Source organism: Myiozetetes cayanensis, unplaced genomic scaffold (assembly GCF_022539395.1).
Source record: "Myiozetetes cayanensis isolate MyiCay16 unplaced genomic scaffold, myiCay2020 scf6-25, whole genome shotgun sequence".
In the NCBI taxonomy this organism is placed as follows: domain Eukaryota; kingdom Metazoa; phylum Chordata; class Aves; order Passeriformes; family Tyrannidae; genus Myiozetetes; species Myiozetetes cayanensis.
Window position 1 is genome coordinate 27,362,951 of NW_026087853.1, and position 18,635 is coordinate 27,381,585.

Below are 18,635 nucleotides of genomic sequence, written 5' to 3' on the forward strand. Positions count from 1 at the left end.
CCTGTTCAGGATAGATTTTTGTTTTCAGTTTCAATCTACTCAGAAAAAAAGAGATTTCAAATAAATATAAAGAAATAAAAAGTTACCAGAGCTTATTTTAAGAGGCAGTTGAAAATGGCTCCAGTATAAATTCAGAAATACAACCTGAGCAGAAGACTGAAATAGGCACTTTTTCTTTTAAGACTGAATCCTGACTGAAAGAAAGAAAGCCTCTATAAAGACACTGCAGGAGAATATCTATGGGTCTTTATATCTGATATATTTGATATATCAGATATTTAGATACTTAGATACTTACCTTCTCATATTTGAATTTATGTCTTCATTTCATGTTTTTAAAAGGTGTTCTTATTAAAAATAAGTTCTATACTGCAATGTAGGATGGATCACTAACAAAATCAAACAGCATAAAAGAAGAAATATAAGGAAATTATTTACTGTGGATCATATTTGAGGTAGAGCAGCCTTCCTTAGATAAAAAGTTGGTATAGTTATCTGTGTTACAAAGATTGACAGTACTATTTCAGTAAAGTTTATTGTTCATACTAGACCATTACAAAATGTGGTAAGAGATAGAACAAATTTTATTTTGAAGTTGACTTTTTGTGCTTAGAGCATGTGATGAGGGACAATGTTCTGACAGTTCAAGCTTACTCAAGCTTGATGACTGATCTAAATTGGAGCTTGGAGATAAGAGAAATTCTTCAGTGATGCCTCAGTTGTCATTGATTGCTATGAGCAATTTTAAAGCTATTCAGGATGAGAATTGGCAGCTTGGTTCTGAAAAAGGAGAAAATGGTACATATGACTGTAAGCTGGCACAAATGCTACTGCATTAAAAGAAAAAAAAAGGAAGGAAAAGGGAAAAGGTTTATATTACTTGTATATGTAAAGTAATAATCACAACTACATAACTTATAGCATTATACATCATCAGGGAATGACATAGTGAATTTACAGGGTACAATGTAAACAATAGGTGTGACAAGAAAGACAAAAATGAAAGGCTGGGTATATTACAAATAGCAGCAGCAGCAAGATGACTGAAAACAAAATGTTCTAAGCTAAAGACAATAAAGAAGTCAAGTGCAGAGCAGAAGCTTCTCTTCTGAGTGTTGATTTCAGAAAGTATTTCTCTCTGATAAAATTATCCCTATTTTTCCACATAGCACAATGTATTTTCCATCTAAATTACTATCATTAGAGCACCAAGTATTCAAGACAACTAATGTGTTCAATCATAATAAGAACAGAGGCTTGTGTTTGGGTGCAAAAAGGCTATAACTGTTCTGCTCTTTCAGAAGTTTTGGGAGTAGTGTATATCTTTAGTATTGCTGTGTCTTCTGAAAAGCTCACTTCAAATTCAAAAAGCTGTCTCTTGAGCAGTATATACAGAGCCAGTGGGCATACTTAAGTGCATTGGTTTCACATAGCAAGGAACATCCTTCAGCAATATTTGTGTCTCACTGCGGCTTACAGTCTTGTTCACACTGCAGATTTGGTCTTCAGAGAATCTTGAGAACAGCCTTCAAAAGACAATGTAAGTTGTTACACTAGTTCTGCACAGCCAGGTTTTGGTAGCAGGGGGCTACAGGGGTGACTCCTGTGAGAAGCTGCCAGAAGCTCCCTCCATGTCTGGCAGAGAGGCTGGCTGGCTGGATAAGGCTGGGCAAATCAGAGGTGGTAGTAATGACTTTGTGATAATGTGTTTCAGAAGAAAAAATAAAAGTTATTGCACAGATGTAATTGTGGCCAGCAAAGAACGCAGTGAGAATATGTGAGGGAAACGACTCAGCAGACACCAAGGTCAGTGGAGAAGGTGGTGGAGGATCTGGTCCAGGCCCCAGAGCTGAGATTTCTCTGCAGCCCATGGTGAAGACCATGGTGGAGTAGCTGTCCCCCTGCAGCCCATGGAGGAGAACCCCACCGGCACAGCCCAAAAGAAGGCTGTGAACCCATGGGAAACTTGTGCTGGAGCAGGGTCCTGGCAGGGACCTGTGGACCTGGGGAGAGAGGAGCTAGCACTGGAGCAGGTTCCCTGGTAGGACTTGTGACCCTGTGGGGGACCCACATTGGAGCAGTCTGTGCCACAGTTTGTGGAGAACTGTTGCCTGTGGGATGGACTCACGTGGGAGAAGTTCATGGAGGACTCTTTCCTGTGGGAGGGACTCCACGTATAAGGAGGGGAAAAACTCTTCCCCCTGAGCAGTGGCAGGAACAATGTGTGATGAACTGACCATTACCCCCACTACCCACCTCCCTCTGCCACTGAGGGTGAGTAGGTAGAGCTTGGGAAGGAGGGAGGGTTAGGGGAATCATGTTTTTAAGATTTATTTTACTTCTCATTATCATGCTCTGATTTTGTTAGTAATAAATTCAATTAATATCTCCAGTTTGAGTCTCTTTTGCCCATGACAGTATTTGGGGAGTTATCTCTCTTGGACCTTATCTTAACTCACAAACCTTTGTTATATTTTCTCTCCCCTCTCCAGCTGAGAAGTTATCAAGTGGCTTTGGTGGGTATCTGCCATCCAGCAAGGGTCAAGCCACTACAATCTTCTGTGCTAATGTAAATGTACTGCCTATTTCTTGTGGTATGGAAAAAAAATTTATTGCAGAAAATGGTTTATTGATTAAGAGTTCTGTCTTGTAAACAAGAAAAGTACTGGGCAGAATGGGCTTATTTCTGATAATTTTGTTAGATTTGAGATCAAATATTTAGAATATTATCAGGCTTGAAAGATACCACAGCACAATTTCAAGGAACTTTTTTGACTGCAGTTTATTTTAATATTTATATTAATTCTATATTACATTACTTTGATTAATACAGGTAAACAGTTCTATACCTTATGTATAATAGTCTACAGCTGAAAACACCATACATTTTATCTTTGTTAAAAATGAATTGGTATATTTATATTATTTGAAGATTTCTATAGGAAGTAGGTGTTTATGTGCGCTTATTGGTCTTTTTCGGAGTGAAGATCATATTAGTTTTCTATATCTATCCTTTTTCTGGCTGTAAAGATTTGTACAGCAGTGTTTTATCTCAGAGGTAAATATAATGTCATAGAAAGAGAATAGTTTCCAAAATAGTCCCAAATTGCACAAATACTCTAGTTAAAATAGTCATAAGTTATTGAAATTTATTGAGCTAATTTCTTTAGAAAATCAGTTTTGCTAAAAGAAAAACTCAGGATCTCTGTATATTCTGCATTTATCCTGAAATTTTAATGGTGGATTTTTAGGATGCTGTATTTTTTTGCTGTGCACAGTTTGATCACTCTCCTGTATAGCTACATAAAAGGTCAGTACTGTTTTTTTGAAAATTCTGTGACTTATCCAATTTCAAAAATAGCATGTCCTAATGAGTCCACTGCTTGTTTGCAAATCAAGTCCTATAGATACCTCCTTATCTCTCACTCCATTTACTGTGTGATATTGGACAATTCCAGCTCAAATCTTTGTTTGCCTGTTTTGTCTGTTCTGTGAGAAATCAAATCTTCGAGGAGGATGATTCTGTCTTCTCTCAGACAGAGCAGTAGTGATTATCTTCTTAATTTACCATCTTTGCTATAAATTTACACTTTGGTAACATGTAAATGAAAGGAAAACAATACTCAGAAACCTTTGATAAAGCAATTCCACAAAAACATGGATTTCCCAGATGAAAAAACTGTTCAAATAACTGAACTATCTTACAGGAGATCCACAGGGGCATAACATCAATATTTAGAATCATTTTTGAAAATTAAGGAATTGGTTGAAATGTCAATTTATGATTTATGAACTCTCATGTATTTATTAATAGCAGACATATCCATTTTGGATATGTTACTCATAAGATATATAAATGTTTAAAGGTATTGCATTTTTGAGGTAAAGGAATTCACCTTGTTTTACATTGCTTGTGTTTGAAATGATCCCATTTTGTCTTGAAATACCTAGAAAGAAAAAAAAAGTTCTACTTTGTCATGCATCCCAGTTAGGCCCCTGCTGCTTATTGATACCCACTTTTTTTCTTCTAATTACAATTCAATAACCATAACAGCAATTTTGGTAGGTCTTGAGAATATAGTTAATCTTTTTATTTATTAATTCACTTTATTACTGTGTTTCTCTCTGGTATTCCATTAAGGATAGCTTTGCATATTGTGCTTGAACATACTTGTTTTTCACATTTTGTCACATACTAGATAAAGGAATAGCAAGCATGCACGTTTCCTGCAATAAGTTACCTTCCAGTAACTTTTTACAAAGACATGCAACTTTTTTAGATGCTTTCTGGTTTAAAAGACAGCTGTAGTTTTGGGCTTCCAGAGTGGCCAGATCATTTTTACCTAATTCATATTCTCATCTGGCACAGTACAGACAACCCTTAGCTGACTGTTCTACAGTGTGAAGCTAGTTTATGTGGGTTTGAGGGAATTTTGTTTGATTAGATTTGGGAATTTTGTTTGATTAGGTTTGGGATTTTTTGTATGGTTTTTGTTTGTTTGTTTGTCTGTTGGGTTTTTTGTTTGATTGATTTGCGCTGGGTTTCTTGGGGGAATTCTTTACAGAGAGGGTAATCAGGCATTGGAATGGGTTGCTAAGGGAAGTGGTGGATTCTTCATCCCTGGAGGTTTTTAAGATGAGACTGGATGTGGCACTGAGCGTCATAGTCTAGGTAACCATGGTGGTAGTGGATCCAGGGTTGGACTTGATGATCTCAGAGGTCCTTTCCAGCCTGGCTGATTCTATGATTTTATGATTTTGTTGGGTTTGTTGAAGTTTTTTTAAGAATAGGGCTCCTAAGTGTCCTCTTTTACTTATTAGTAGTCATTCTATCTTACTCAGGCTTTTAATGTTTACCTAAATTTTAGATGGCTGCTGAATTAGCTCTTCTGAACTGAACATCTAAATTTTCTACATAATCAGTGAAGTAAAAAAGGTATCTTTAAAGCCTCCTTAAAAAATCATCCTGACTTAGTATCCTAGCCCATGAAAGGACCCACCTTCTGGTGGACCATCTAGAAATCTTAAAACATTTCACACAATTTCACCGAATATTCTGAGTTGGAAAGGATCCACAACAATCATTGAGTCCAGCTCTTACATGAATAGTTCATATGGGGATTGAACTCACAATTTTGGTGTTATTAACATAATTCTCTAACAAACAAAAACATAAGTTAGAACTAGTAAATGTAAATCAGCTTGTACAGTATATAGTATGCAATACATAGTATGCAATACATTTGCTTTTTATAGGTATGTTTTACATAATATATATTTCACATTGTCCTAAAAAGTCAAATTTAAATCCAAAACAGATATTTTTCTGTCATACCCATTATCAAGTACTCCCTCTTTTTTTTCGAACACTAACGAATTTTTCAGCAACTTTTCCCCTCTATCCAATTGACTTTTTCCAAATAAGTCGAAATAATCATTCTATTGCTTCCTTTCTCCTCCTAAACTCGTGTATTTATTTTTTATACAGCAAATTTCAATAAATGCCTTAAAGGAGGAATATTTCCTCTTTATTAATATAGTTAAGAATATACACTTATTAAAAATAAATAGGAAATACTTATTTGGGATGCCAGAGTTGACAAACAAACAATCCGTATTGAGGTGACCTTAAATTCTATGTCTGTTGAGATAAGCAGCTGCATTTTATTTTCATCCATGTACTAAGAAATTTTGATATTCATCTACTGGGACCAAAAATGGAAGAAATAAAACCCTACAGCTATGAGAATAGTTCATAATTATTTTGCAAAAGCTTGTCCTACATTTATGAATAAAAATCTGATTTATAATCCAGATAAATTACTTCTGTAATAACCAGTGGATGTTTTTCTTCCTTTATTCATACAATTAACACAGTTCCCAATTTTTCAGGATTACAAGATATAAACATATTTTGTGATCAAGTACGAGAAACCTCTCCAAACTTATAATCTTACAGTGCCCTACATGTATGCACTTCACAAAACATAGCACAGCAGAATACCATTACAGAGATAGCATAGCATGTTTATCTAAATATTCTCTTTTATCCATAAAACATTTAAATAGCAAAGATAAGTCCCTTTTCTAAAATGAAGAACAGGAATAATGCTCATACAACAAAATAAATCCACCAGAAAAAGTGTTGGAAACAGTAATATGTGTTCTTATCGTATTATGAGGCTAATATAATTTGTTATGCTAAATTTAACTTGAATGTTTCTCATTTATTTTAATTAACACTTGAAAAAGTGTATGCCAAATGACAAGTAATTTATGTAGTTTGAAGGAAAATGTGTCATACAATTGCCTAACACTGTCTTAATCTCACCCTTGCTCTCTCTCAGTCTCCCTTTTTTTTCCCTTTTTTTTTTTTTTAACATTTGGGAGGAAAAACTGAGGTTTACAGTTTTTACAGTTGCAGAAAGTTGTAATGTCTGTTGTAGGTGGGAGAGGAAGGTTTAGACAAAATCTACTAAAAAGCTCTGCTCTTGAGTAACCAAGTGCAGAAAGGACTGCCTTGTTTTCTTAACCCTTTCTCAGAGAGGAGTCTAGGCGAGACTGTATCCGATCTTAGCCTCAGATTATGTCAGTGGTTTAAACTTAAGGAATGACTGAACCACTTTTGCCCAACAGATTTTAATGATTGGAAAGATCAGAATGCTTATATAAAATGAACATTTTGTTATTACAAATTATCAGATAAAAGATCTTGATCAGAACAATTTACTATACAATATAAAAGCTAAAAATCTACTACTAGACCATAATATAGCATAAAGTAGTACAGTGCACTGTAACAAAGCAATTATTGAAGCAGTTATATTAAAGCTAGCAAAAAGAAATAATTATTAAGTAGAGATTTGATGTAACTCACCCATATCAATGCTCATGAGGAGATCTCTTTCTCTCAGCCTTGAGGAGTAACCTTGGAGGGCATACCCAGCCAAGGGAGGAATCTCCATTCATACACTCCAAGGGTTATGTCAGAAGAAGCTGGGGGACTGGACTGCTAGTCCAGCTATCATCTTATCAAAAGTCAAATCAGACTGCAAAAGCAAGGTGTGTATTCGAAGTCTGGTGAACCAGTATGGTTTCAGCATAATTAACACCAAGACAACACCTTGGCTTCTGCGGTTGAACTTGCATAGTGGCTTGCATGATAGCTCGATTGGATTTTAGGTCTTATCAGAGTGAGTCTATCCTGCCACAATGTCTAAGGACAAATCCAAACTTCAGATTCCTGGGCCATGTGAAGTCTCTTTTGAAATCTCCCATTGACTAGGAATGCTTACCATGGATATGTTGTCTCTTACAGCAAAACAATGGGTTTAAAAAAAATTTCAAAGTATTATTCAAGCTGTGTGATTTTCTATGAGATTGTTATTTATCAAAAAGCACAGTATGGTAGGACTATTCTATTTTACACAGGTGTTTGCATATCAAAGTATTCCCTGTGTATTGCTTCTGGGAGGGTAGTAAGAAATGAGACTTTTTTTTTCTGTTTCTCTTGTTTGTGGAAGGAGACAAGAGTGTTTCTGTTTGATTTTGGTAGTGTGTTTTTGTTTGTGTGTTTGTTTATTTTCACTAGGTTTTTTTGTTGTTGGGGTTTTTGTTGTGGTATATTTTGTTGTGGGGTTTTTCTTAATTTTCTTTACATCAGTCATTTAACTTACTTGGAAAATACTGACAGCAGTGCAACTTGCAGTTAAGCTTGACTGTATTGATAGTCCTTTGTTCTATGAGAAAATAATACCTTAATTAGGATCTGTCCTACAAAGATACGCTTTATCCTTGCTAGAGATAAGCTTGTATGTCACAGCTGTTGGAAACTCCGAGTACTTTTGTTACTATATTGATCTTTGATTTTGAAATCCATGTAAAGTCAGTGCTGGGAAAGAAGGTAGGCTTCATATTGTTCTTTTGGATCACCTTCAGGAAAAAACTGTGGTCGTTCCATGAAGAATGTACTGGTTGTGTTCACAGTGCTTTCATCACTGTAGTCACACTACTTGGCAGTTGCCTCTGGAACCCATGTAGTACCCTGTGATCTAAATAATTTTGTGTGAAGAAGGAAGGAGACCCAGGAGCAAAATATCATGAGTAGTGGGGAAATTTCAGAAAAAAAAGCTAGAAAAAAAACTAAGCAAGGAATAAAACTGAGGATATGGAAAGTTGTATCCCTCGGGGCATTCACTGAAGTTAAAATTTTCCAAACACACTGAATCTCTCCAAGCCAACCAAGAGCTGGTAAAGAGATTAATGACAAAAGCCAAATGATTGACTTCCAGAATGAAGCATTGTGGGTGCTACTGTAGAAGAGTTCAACATCAACAAGGAGGTCCACCTATGATGCTCCTAAACTACTGATAGCCTCAGAGGGATCTCATCTTCATTCAGTCTGTATTACTGGTACCCAGGTCAGGGCTGGCCAGTTTAAGTAGAGCTGATCGTGGTGGCAGACCCAGAATGAATATGCGGTAGGCCCCAGATACATAATTAGCTTTTGTTTTCTCTCTGATAGTAAAAATAAATAGCCAAATGAACCTATAAACCTATATTTCTAATAAAAAAAAGTACACATCTGACATCATTAAAATCAATAATCTGTTAGGAGCTTGTAAGATCCTACTTCAAAGTGTTCTGTCCCTTATAAAACAAAGGTTATTTCTGAGTGATACTGTAACCATGAAATAATGCAGATTTCTGCAAATTTCAAGCAAAGTCTAATAAAAATATCCAGGAATGCACAGGTTCAAAAAAGATTATATAAAAGCAGAACAATAATTTTTGGCTTTTTTGAGTGTTCTAATAGTTTTGAATTTAATTTTAAGATTTAAATTTCTTATAAAGAAAACATAATACTTCTTTGACTGGACTTTATTTAAATGCCACTTCACTCTAAACTCTTTTAAGTACACATACTATTCAAGAACATTTTACAATACCAAATGTTATTTTATTAAAAATAAAAATCTGCCTACTCTTGCATTTTCTAAAATGAGTTAAGACGTAATATATCGTAGTCCACAATAGCAGATACATAAACCACTCAACAATCTAAGTATCAGCAATGAGAGGGTACTCACTTTTTCCTTTAATTTTCAGTCGCATTCTAAAAGAAAGGACAATTCAAACAGAGAGAAGATTATTTAATATGTCAACAACAAATCTAGCAAAATTCTAACGCAAACTGAAAAGCACTAGTTTCATAATAATTCTACTTTCATTATGTAGTATACATTATATCTATACCCTTGCAGCAGGAGTTATACAACTTTTAGTATGAAATGGAAAAGTAGATCTTGCAGAGTTGTCATATTTCCCCTGCAAACTTGATTAAGGAAGTGGACTTGCAATAACTGGATTCTCATCCTTTGAATGTGCTAGTCTGTATAGCCTTACTGACTCATCAAGAATCACTTGCTGTGCCATGATAAATAAGGGTGTATCACAGTGCCTCCCTGCTGCAGTGAAGAAAGAGAAGAAATGAACCTCTGAGGGTGAAGTGAGGCACAGGGTTTGAAAAAAATGTTACTTACTTTTCCTTTTTCCATACTTTTTCTTACAAATTAAATTTTGTTTCCTGGGCTCCTTATTTAATCAGTGGAGGAATATGTGGTCCTTCAGAAGGATGTTCTGAGCACCTAAGTCAGAACTACAATATCTCACTAAGCCAGATGCTGTGAGTATCCTGCTGAGCAACAATCTTCCTTCCAGGAACAATATATTGTACTGAACTTGGTCCAGACCAGATTGTCTGCTAATGAGTGAGCTCCACCCCAGATATTGTTCCAGTCTTTTTTTTTTTCCCCAAGAAAAGTAGCACGTCATTGCTTAAGTTATACCTATAAGTGAATGCATATTTCAAGACCTCATCAACTGATTGATCCAGTGGCCTGTTCTTATCCTTCCACATTCCACCTACTTGCTTATTCTGTCTCCCATCTCCTAGATCTCTTAGCTGTCTAATTTCTAATTAATGTTTTGCTCCCCAGACTCTCTTTCATTCAGTTATATTAGTTTATCAGTGAGCACCATTTATTTAAGGAAAAAGTAGGGGAGGTAGAGCTTCCAAACTTTATCTCTTTCTTTTTCTTTATATTCTTTAAGAGCAATACTAAAAAAAAAAAAAAAAAAAAAGTGTCTTTTAGTTTAACTTACTCCAGGAAGGCAACTTACAGCAATGCCCATAACAATGTATTCTAACCTATGGCACACACCTCTTTTTTTCTGTTTTCGAGTGACAAATGCTGGATCAGTCACTCCTTATGAGGCATACAGTTAACCCTCTTCTTCTGTAGTATAAATAGTGGTGCGTATCGGGCTTATCCTGCATTTTGCACAGATCAAAAATTTCCATGCATATTAGTGAACATTTTAGATATGTGAGAAGTGAAGAATTTAGTTGCTCAGATAAGTGCAATAAGCACCACTTTTCCTGCTATTTCATGAGGCTTTCAAGGTTATAGGAACTCTCCCATTTTAGGTTTCCATTGAGGCAAAACAGATGATGGGTAATCTGCAGTTTCCAAAATTGAAAGTAAGTTTTTTGTAAAGCACTAATTTTCAAAGTACTGTGATTGGACTGAATGCTATTCTTAAATTAGTTCTTAATTTAATAGACAGTTCATAAGGGAGGGTTTAAAAGAATAAAAAAGATCAGTTGTTAGCTGAAAAACAGAACACAGAGAAAGAAATAGGAACTGAATAAACACCTGAAGACATGGACTTCTAAATGTGCTATATATGGATTTTCTTATTTCTAGTTTTGATTTAAAGCTATCAAGATGACTTTTTTAAGTATAGTTAAAGAAAAGGGATAGAATTGGGATATGTGATAATAGACACACAAGTGTTTTAACAGAGACAAAACTGCAACTATGAAAGCAGTCCAGATCTGGATATAAAGCAATTCAGGATTTAACATATATAAGAATTTCAAATACCATTAATTCAACGTAGTAAAATACATAGGGTGCAAAATAAATTTAATAAGCTCCACAACAAATGTTGGTTCAGAAAAATGAAAAGAACAAAGAAGGCAAATTATCTGAGAAAGAAGGATTCGGTTAAGTAGATTAGCAGGCATTATAACGGAAACTGTTAGTCTTAAAACCTCTTTTTTCTTGTTCTTAACCTATTGTAAACATTGTAAATATGTAAAAACCTATTGTAAACAAATTTGGGACTAAAACTCAAAAACATAATGTCAAACCAAATAGAATAAAGTTACTGAAAAATATTCTGGAAAATTAGGTTGGTGGTAGAAATAAAAATTGCCACACTCCGTAAAGTACAAATGGAAAATAACGAATGCTCAGAAAAGTTTATCTTTTTGTATAGGAAAGTGGTATATCAGACACATTTAAAACAACAAGAATGAGTTTGTATGCCATAAATTTCAAGCTAACTTGAACTTTATTTAGTCCCATACTTCATCCCTGCTCCACTGAAGTCAATTGGAGCTTTGCCCTTGAATCTGACAGCAGCAAGCTAAGACTTTAGGTTTATAAGTTTATATTGTAGATGGCATTATAGCTTGTTTACTCACTGTCTACCAGCAAAACCAACATTGATGCAGTAAACATTCTTAAATTAAATAATTCTTTTCCGGGAGGAGGTGGGGCGGGGGGGAAATATATGTTGTTTCCCTAAATCTGATAAACACTTGGATATTTTGCCACTTTGTCTTTATTTATATGTTCCTAAGATGCCCTGAATAAAATTGAACAGCTTGGCAAACTGCAGTAGCTCAGAATATCCTTTTTACTTTGTTTTTCTCTCGAAAATATCTACCAACACATATTTCAGGGAATAAAGTATACCAACATTGCTGGAATTTCTCCTAATATATAGACACTTTAAAAATACAAAATTAATGTTTATACAGCCACATATTTATGTTTGTGTTTGTGTTGTGTGTGCGCATCCCTAAAAATATACATGCTTGTAAATCTGCATATATTTTTTCTGTATGCCATGGAAAAGTTTTAAGCACTTAGAAAATGTGTAGCAAAGTAGTGTTTCTCCACCTTTTTCGACCACACCTTGCTACCACTAACTTCTGCTCCAGCCCCAGGGTTCATTACTGCCTCCCGGCTTTCTCTTCTTATTTCTTTGCCTCACACTGTTGCTAAATGCTCCAGTAATGTTGGCCAAATGCCCAAATCAATAATCTAAGTTGAACTCTACTGTCATAGTCTAAAGCTATAGGGATGTCTCAGCACTATGCTGTTTAGGGTTCCTGGTTCTCTGTAAACATAACCCACAGTGAGTCAAGATGGTCAATCACAATATCAGGAGTGACTGAGGAGAGATTATCTGTGCTCTAAATCATGTGGTATCTTTTTTGTAACATAATTATACTTCTGTACTGACAAAGATCACACTATTTGACAACCACGTAAAAAGATGCAGGAACAGAAGATATACACATATTTTGTGACCAAAGTATAAGAAGCCTCTTCCTTCTATCCTTGAATAACTCAGCTATAATAATGTTACCATAAACATTAACTACATACAAAGAATTTCAAGAATCTTACTTTTTATATTAAATATAAAATATGTAAATAAACAAACTCTACATTCATTTTAGTGCATACTTTTTCATAATTTCCATAGTTGTGAGAGACTGAAATGGTTAATGGCTTAAACATTGTTAAAATCACTAAAAGGCTTTTGTCCACTGCAGCAAATTGTGCAAAGAAATAACTGCCTACTGAAGCCCACCCCACCCTGAATATCCCTACTAATTTGGAGTGTGAAGGGAACTTGAGATAAGATAAAAGTGGTACTGTTGTCCAATTATCCCAGGAGAAGAATGTATGCAGAAGTGTGAGAGACTGGAATGCTGATGGCTCAAACAATCAAGGTGCAAGCTGTCAATGTGCCAAGTAACCACCCAGGTGCTGAGGGCAGGCACTCCCAACACCTGGAGCTACAAGCTGGGTGTTGAACAAGGTAAGGAAAAAGGCAAATCCTGTGAGGTGGGGTAGTGTTCCTTTGTCCTTACACAAAGGACTCATATAGCTTGCATCTGGGGAAGCATCAGAACAATTCACACATAGCCTAAAGATATTAATCTCTGGTGATGGGCCATAATGCACTCAAAAGCACTGATGTAACAGGCAGCTGTAATGTCCATCTTAGAAGGTGTCAGATTCCTGCAATGTCCTGTGATCCAATATTGCATCATCCAGTATAAAACTCCCCAGCACAGAGGAGGTACTGGGGTATTCCCATCTAGCCGAAGCATCATCATCATGGTTAGGTTTCGCAAAAGAAGATTTGAGAAGGGCTCTACCCACGCTTGCTACAAGCACGCTGATGGCTAAAAAGGCCAATGTGAGATAGACAAGTCCAGTTGCAGAAGGCACAGCAGAAAGACTCCCCAGGTGATATCGACAAGACGTGATTCTTTCTGCGTTGTCTTTTCTCCTCAAGGATGATCCTGTGTGTGTTCTCAAAAGCAGCAGCAGCGTTATAGATGGTGTGTCTCCAGGCCTCCCGATTGGAGGCCAGGGTAGACCAATGGTGGTGATCAATATGGCCAAGGATGAGGGATTGTTTCAGGCAGTTCTTGTATCTCCTCTTCGGGGCAGCCAATGGCAAGTTCCCCATAGAGCACAATCTTCGGTAGGCAGTAGTCCTGCACCCTGGAGACGTGCCCTGCCCAATGCAGCTGTGTTCTCAGCTAAAGCTGAGCCTAAGCATAACAAACTGGCTATGGACTCTGTGTTTCATGGGCTTTTTCCCTCACCACCTTGGGCTTCCCTTGATGGATCCAGACTGCAACCATCATTTTGACAAAACTGGAACCTTCACCACTGAGAAGATCACAAGAAGGTCAATGGGATGCCGTTAGAATCCATGGAGAGGTTATACTTTTCCTACTTAATCTGTTTCTCTGTCACTCCCTTTCTTTCTCCCCGTCCCCCACCCCCCCGTCTTTTTTTCTATTTCTTTCTCTCTCTCTCTACCTCACATTTACTGATAAATAAAATTCTGTACTGTTGACTTCAGCATATGATCTCATTTACACCTTAATTCAGGCAGATGAAAAGAACAAAAAAATGTAAAGAACAAAAGAATATAAAAAATTTAAAGAATGTAAATGTGATGTTCAGTGCAGTTCCATTTAGATTAACAGATCCAGATGTACTACTATTGTAATGAAAGCATCTAACATCTTAACTCTGAATTTGTTTCTGTCTCAGTAAACATGAAGCATTACTTTTGCTTAGATGTTGTTATGTTTCTCAGAAGTAGGTAAAAAGCAATCCTTACTCTAAAAATATTATATGTACTGCTTTCCTTCACTTCCAAGAACTTCTTTTATAAATCCTCTAAACACTGTCTCAGTGCTGCAAGGGGGGAACACTCTACAAGATATAAAATACAGAACATGAACAGCATTTCAAACAACATGTATTGTGTCAAGGCCTAGCACTTTGAAATTTTGTATTGTAGCTATGTAAGTCATCCTATCTGTTCTTTCAAAGAATATACTGCAGAACTATGCAGTAAGACAGAGACTTATATGCATGTTTTAGTATTTTCTTTCTTCTTTTTTTTTAACAAATCAAATATTTCTATAGCTAAGTTAAAAATTATTAAAACTATATTCTAACTTTCAAGTAATGCAAGATCAAAATAAATCATGAAGATTCTTACATAGATTATTTATTTCCATTTACAGTAAAGAAAGTGGAGGAAGACACAGAGGAATTGTGTGATGGAGCAGAAAAGAGCTTGATAAAGTTGCACGAATATTTTACTGAGAGTAAAAAATTTGAATTCTCCCTTTGTGAAACTAAGTTGGGTTAATTCAGGTTGTAAATTTGACTCTCCTTATTATCTCCATTCTTAAAAGGAATGGATGATGTTTATGGGGCTGACACTTGCATAATTCCCCCTTCTGAGGAACCAGATTTCATTGGATTTTGGATACCCTGGTAATGCCTGTAGTGGATGCTGAGGAAATGTATTTCCACATGGATTGATAAATAAAGGGATAAATGCACAAAAACCTTGTGCATTTCCCAACAACTACCAGTATTTGATTGTCCCCCAAACCATGATCAGTAAGAAAAACTCCCTTTTTTTGAAGGTAGGTATAGCTCCAAACTTCAGTGTATGTATATATAATCCAAAAAATTTTATCTTTTCATTCAAAGGAATCACCTTCCAGAAGGACAGAAAACACACAGCAGGACAGAAACTTAGCAACACCAAGTCGTAATTTAAGGACAGCTGTTCATATCAGTCCATGAAATAGATTGACGTTACTGAGTCATGCTTTCTCTCAATCCGTTCGTCTTCTCTACCCATTCAATACCTCTCCCTGCTGCCCTGAAACAATCAGCTATTATGAAATCTAAGTGCTATATTAATGATTCAGGTTTTTTAGTGACTTTGCTGTCTTATGCTGAACTCTGTCAAGCATTAGAAATCCAGTGTCTTTTAATGCTGTGCCTCAAATGATGAAAGGTTTGCAAAAAGTAACCTCTCGTGCCTGGCTTATGTGTAAGAGTGTAGAAGATAGCTGGGCCTCAGCCTCAGACTGCTATTTCTTGAGACATCTTTTCAGTGACCATTTTGCTTTCAGGGACTCCATATGTATGTGGTTAGGAAGCTGCAGAACAGCTACACCCAAGGTCCACTTGCAGCAAGGAGTTGTGACAAGAATGACTAATGAGTGAATCACTGTGCAATAACAGAGAAAAAGTAGAGCAAGAATGGTGGTGGGCATAAAAGGAGACAAGCCTAAAAAGGAGATGCATCATCAAACACAAGAGTTCATCTGTCTGAAGTGCTGCCTTCTGAGTATAAGAGTGTTAATTGTGTGGCCAAGTGACATGACAGCATTACAGGGGGAACCATATGGAGTTGTGAGGGCTCGGAATGTATCTAATACATTTTTCCTCAATAAATAAGAGAACAACTTAGACTGATACCCACACTGATAATAGTAAATTGCTTGAATAGTAAATTAATTATTTTCAACAGTTATTACAGGGTAGTTATAATTAGAGGACAGAAGAATTCATAATTTTCCATAATTATTCAGAATATGAAATGTGTATTTGATGCGTTGTCCACCATTAGGATGTTCCTGCTCCATTTTCAGTTGCATGTATCAGTGTAGGTCCATTGAAGTTTAAGAAGGTGCACAGGAGTACTTTCAGGTAAAGAGATTTCCCTATAATCTGTAACATTTAAATCAAATTTCATTCTGTTAAATGTAACTTCTTAGAAATATAACATTGCTCAAATAATGAATTAATGTTTTGAAATATAATTTCTCATATAGACTTTATGACACCTTCCCTATAAAGTATTTTAGAAAAGCTTAAACTAATAATGACATTTTGATAACTTGACTGCAGTGGGTGCAGGTGTGAGCACATGGAACAGCTCAGCTGAGAGACACAGGACGGTATTTATTCTAAACAGAGATGCTGACATACATGTGAGAGAGAAACTGCTGAAGTAAATATAGATTAAAAAGACATATGTGTATATCATCATACTGGTACGTAGTATGGGTTTAGGCTAATTGAAACCCCACTAAGATGATTTAAACTAACCTGTCTAGCTTCATCCTAAAATGGATTAGGAGCCTTCACGCAACCTGCTAATGACATCCAGCTGTTAATCCGCTTGAGCTGACAGGTTAGTATCAACCAATTTTGAACTATAATGTGTTAGTGGAGAACTCCAAATCCTTGTGATTATTGACTTAATTGGATAAAAATGGTATATCAGATGTTCTGGGTGCAATTTCTTAGGCCTCAGTTAATCACAAGGCATAGGCAATGCAGGCAAAAGCAGCAACCAAATTGCAGAACTGCATGTATCTATTAAAAATACTCTCTTTACTTTGTACAGAAAAATATTATTACCCAGAAATACTTTTTTTTGGCTGGTACTTGAAACATAGGTCATATTTTAATTTTTTAGTAATCAGGCCTAAGGATTATTTATTGCAAGGAGTTCCTTTAGTAAATAATTAAGGTTAAAACAACATCTACATAACAAATTAATAATCTGAAAGGAGGAAACTCATGTAAAGAAATCCATCTATGTAAGGACTACATAAGATTTGCAATGTCTTTACAGATCAAAAAAGAGAATAGAGTTTTGTCTTGTCATCTGTAATGTTGATGTCTTATTTTTAAGTACAAGCCCACTACAGCAGCAATCAATATGTGTACTAGCTCATGTATAATAAATAAATTCACTTATTCATCTGCAATATATATGGACAGGCCTAAGTGAGAATTTCAATTAATAGCATTTATGCAATTACTGTAGATGACATTTCACCTGAGGGAACAAAAACAGAAGAAGGAACATAGCACTCCTGCTTGAATGACCCTGAGAGCACTCAGTTCTTGCCTGTCCCTGCCCACCACTGAGGACACCTGGGGAAACCCAAGATGGGACTTCTCCCACCCTGACCACAGGGCCCCATGTCAGCCTCCTGGGACCCCCCTCATCCCACCGGTGGCCTAGAAGTCCATGTCGGCCCTCAGGGCTTTCAGCCCCTGCCCCAACAATGCAGCAGCAGGGCTGGTCTTCAGCTGCCCACAACCCTGCCCAGCCCCTATGGGGCCCCCCAGCAGCCCCATGTCCCAGAACACCTTCAGCCCATTCCTGTACCCAAAAAGTTGCCTGATGTCCAGGGCTGTCCCCACCATTGCCCTGTTCCTGGGTGGGGCTGGAACAGGCAGCAGGTGCCAGGTCCTGTCCCACCAGACTGCCATGGTGAGCCACAATGTTACAACCACCAGGGGCCAGCCAGGCTGCATGGCGCTTTGTCACCTATGCAAAAATATCCTTAGTAATATATTGCGAGCAATTTTAAGACATGTTTTAGGAAAAAAAAAGAAATTGGAATTGTTGGAATTTTTGTAATCAATAATTTACTTAAACGTTGGGAAAAAAATATGTATTAACTAGTAGTACAATAATAATACTCTGCATATGAATTAGTTTGCTATTAATTTGCATCTACATATATTCACAGAAGATGCTTAGTGAGCAACAAGGGTAAAAAGCAGAGATCATAAGGCACTTCAAAATTTTAAAGTATAACCTAGGCAGGCTTTAGGCTCCTACATCCAGTACCAGAGTAATGGACACACTGAATGATTTGTGGATACTGCTGAATAGAAACACACTAAAAAAAGAAGAGCAGGCACTTCCATTAGCACTTCCCAATAACAGTGTGTATTTTATGAACATTTTCAACCTGTTCAACTCTAAATGAATACAATTAAAAACCCATTAGAATTCTCTCAGAGAGTTAATTTTATCAAAAATATTTTACTTCATTGACAAAACTGACTTTCAGATTACAAAATGAATATCCTGTTGATGGCCAAAGAAATTTGAAAAATCACTCAGAAGCCAGATAACTTTAACAGGCTAGGTAGTAAAGCAAAAACTTGGGAGACAGAAAGATATTAAACTGTATTAAATTTGAGAATGAAACAAACCAATATTTTTAACTTAGACAAGCAGTATTTCTATTGTGTTCTTTTATGCCAGGATATTGCATGCATTGCTGAAATGGTAGAACACTGGCATAAAGTATAAAGAAGGGAAAAACAGCAAGAAAGACT

The 18,635-nt window shown here is 36.3% G+C and overlaps 1 protein-coding gene across 4 annotated transcripts in view; it reads right to left on the bottom strand.

Annotated features, from left to right (window-relative positions):
• Nucleotides 1–513: 513 nt before the first annotated feature.
• The window catches only part of LOC126650314 (uncharacterized), a 44,355-nt gene continuing 26,233 nt past the window's right edge, over nucleotides 514–18,635 (bottom strand). For 2 of the 4 annotated variants that reach the window (XR_007631403.1, XM_050334910.1), the window contains exons 5-6: nucleotides 9,090–9,115; nucleotides 8,379–8,517 (exon numbers count right to left, since the gene is read on the bottom strand). The gene's annotated coding sequence lies outside the window, so the exon portion shown is untranslated. Of the gene's footprint in view, nucleotides 781–2,870; nucleotides 8,052–8,378; nucleotides 8,518–9,089; nucleotides 9,116–18,635 lie in introns of those variants that run through there. The other 2 variants (XR_007631402.1, XR_007631406.1) reach the window with 2 other exon arrangements.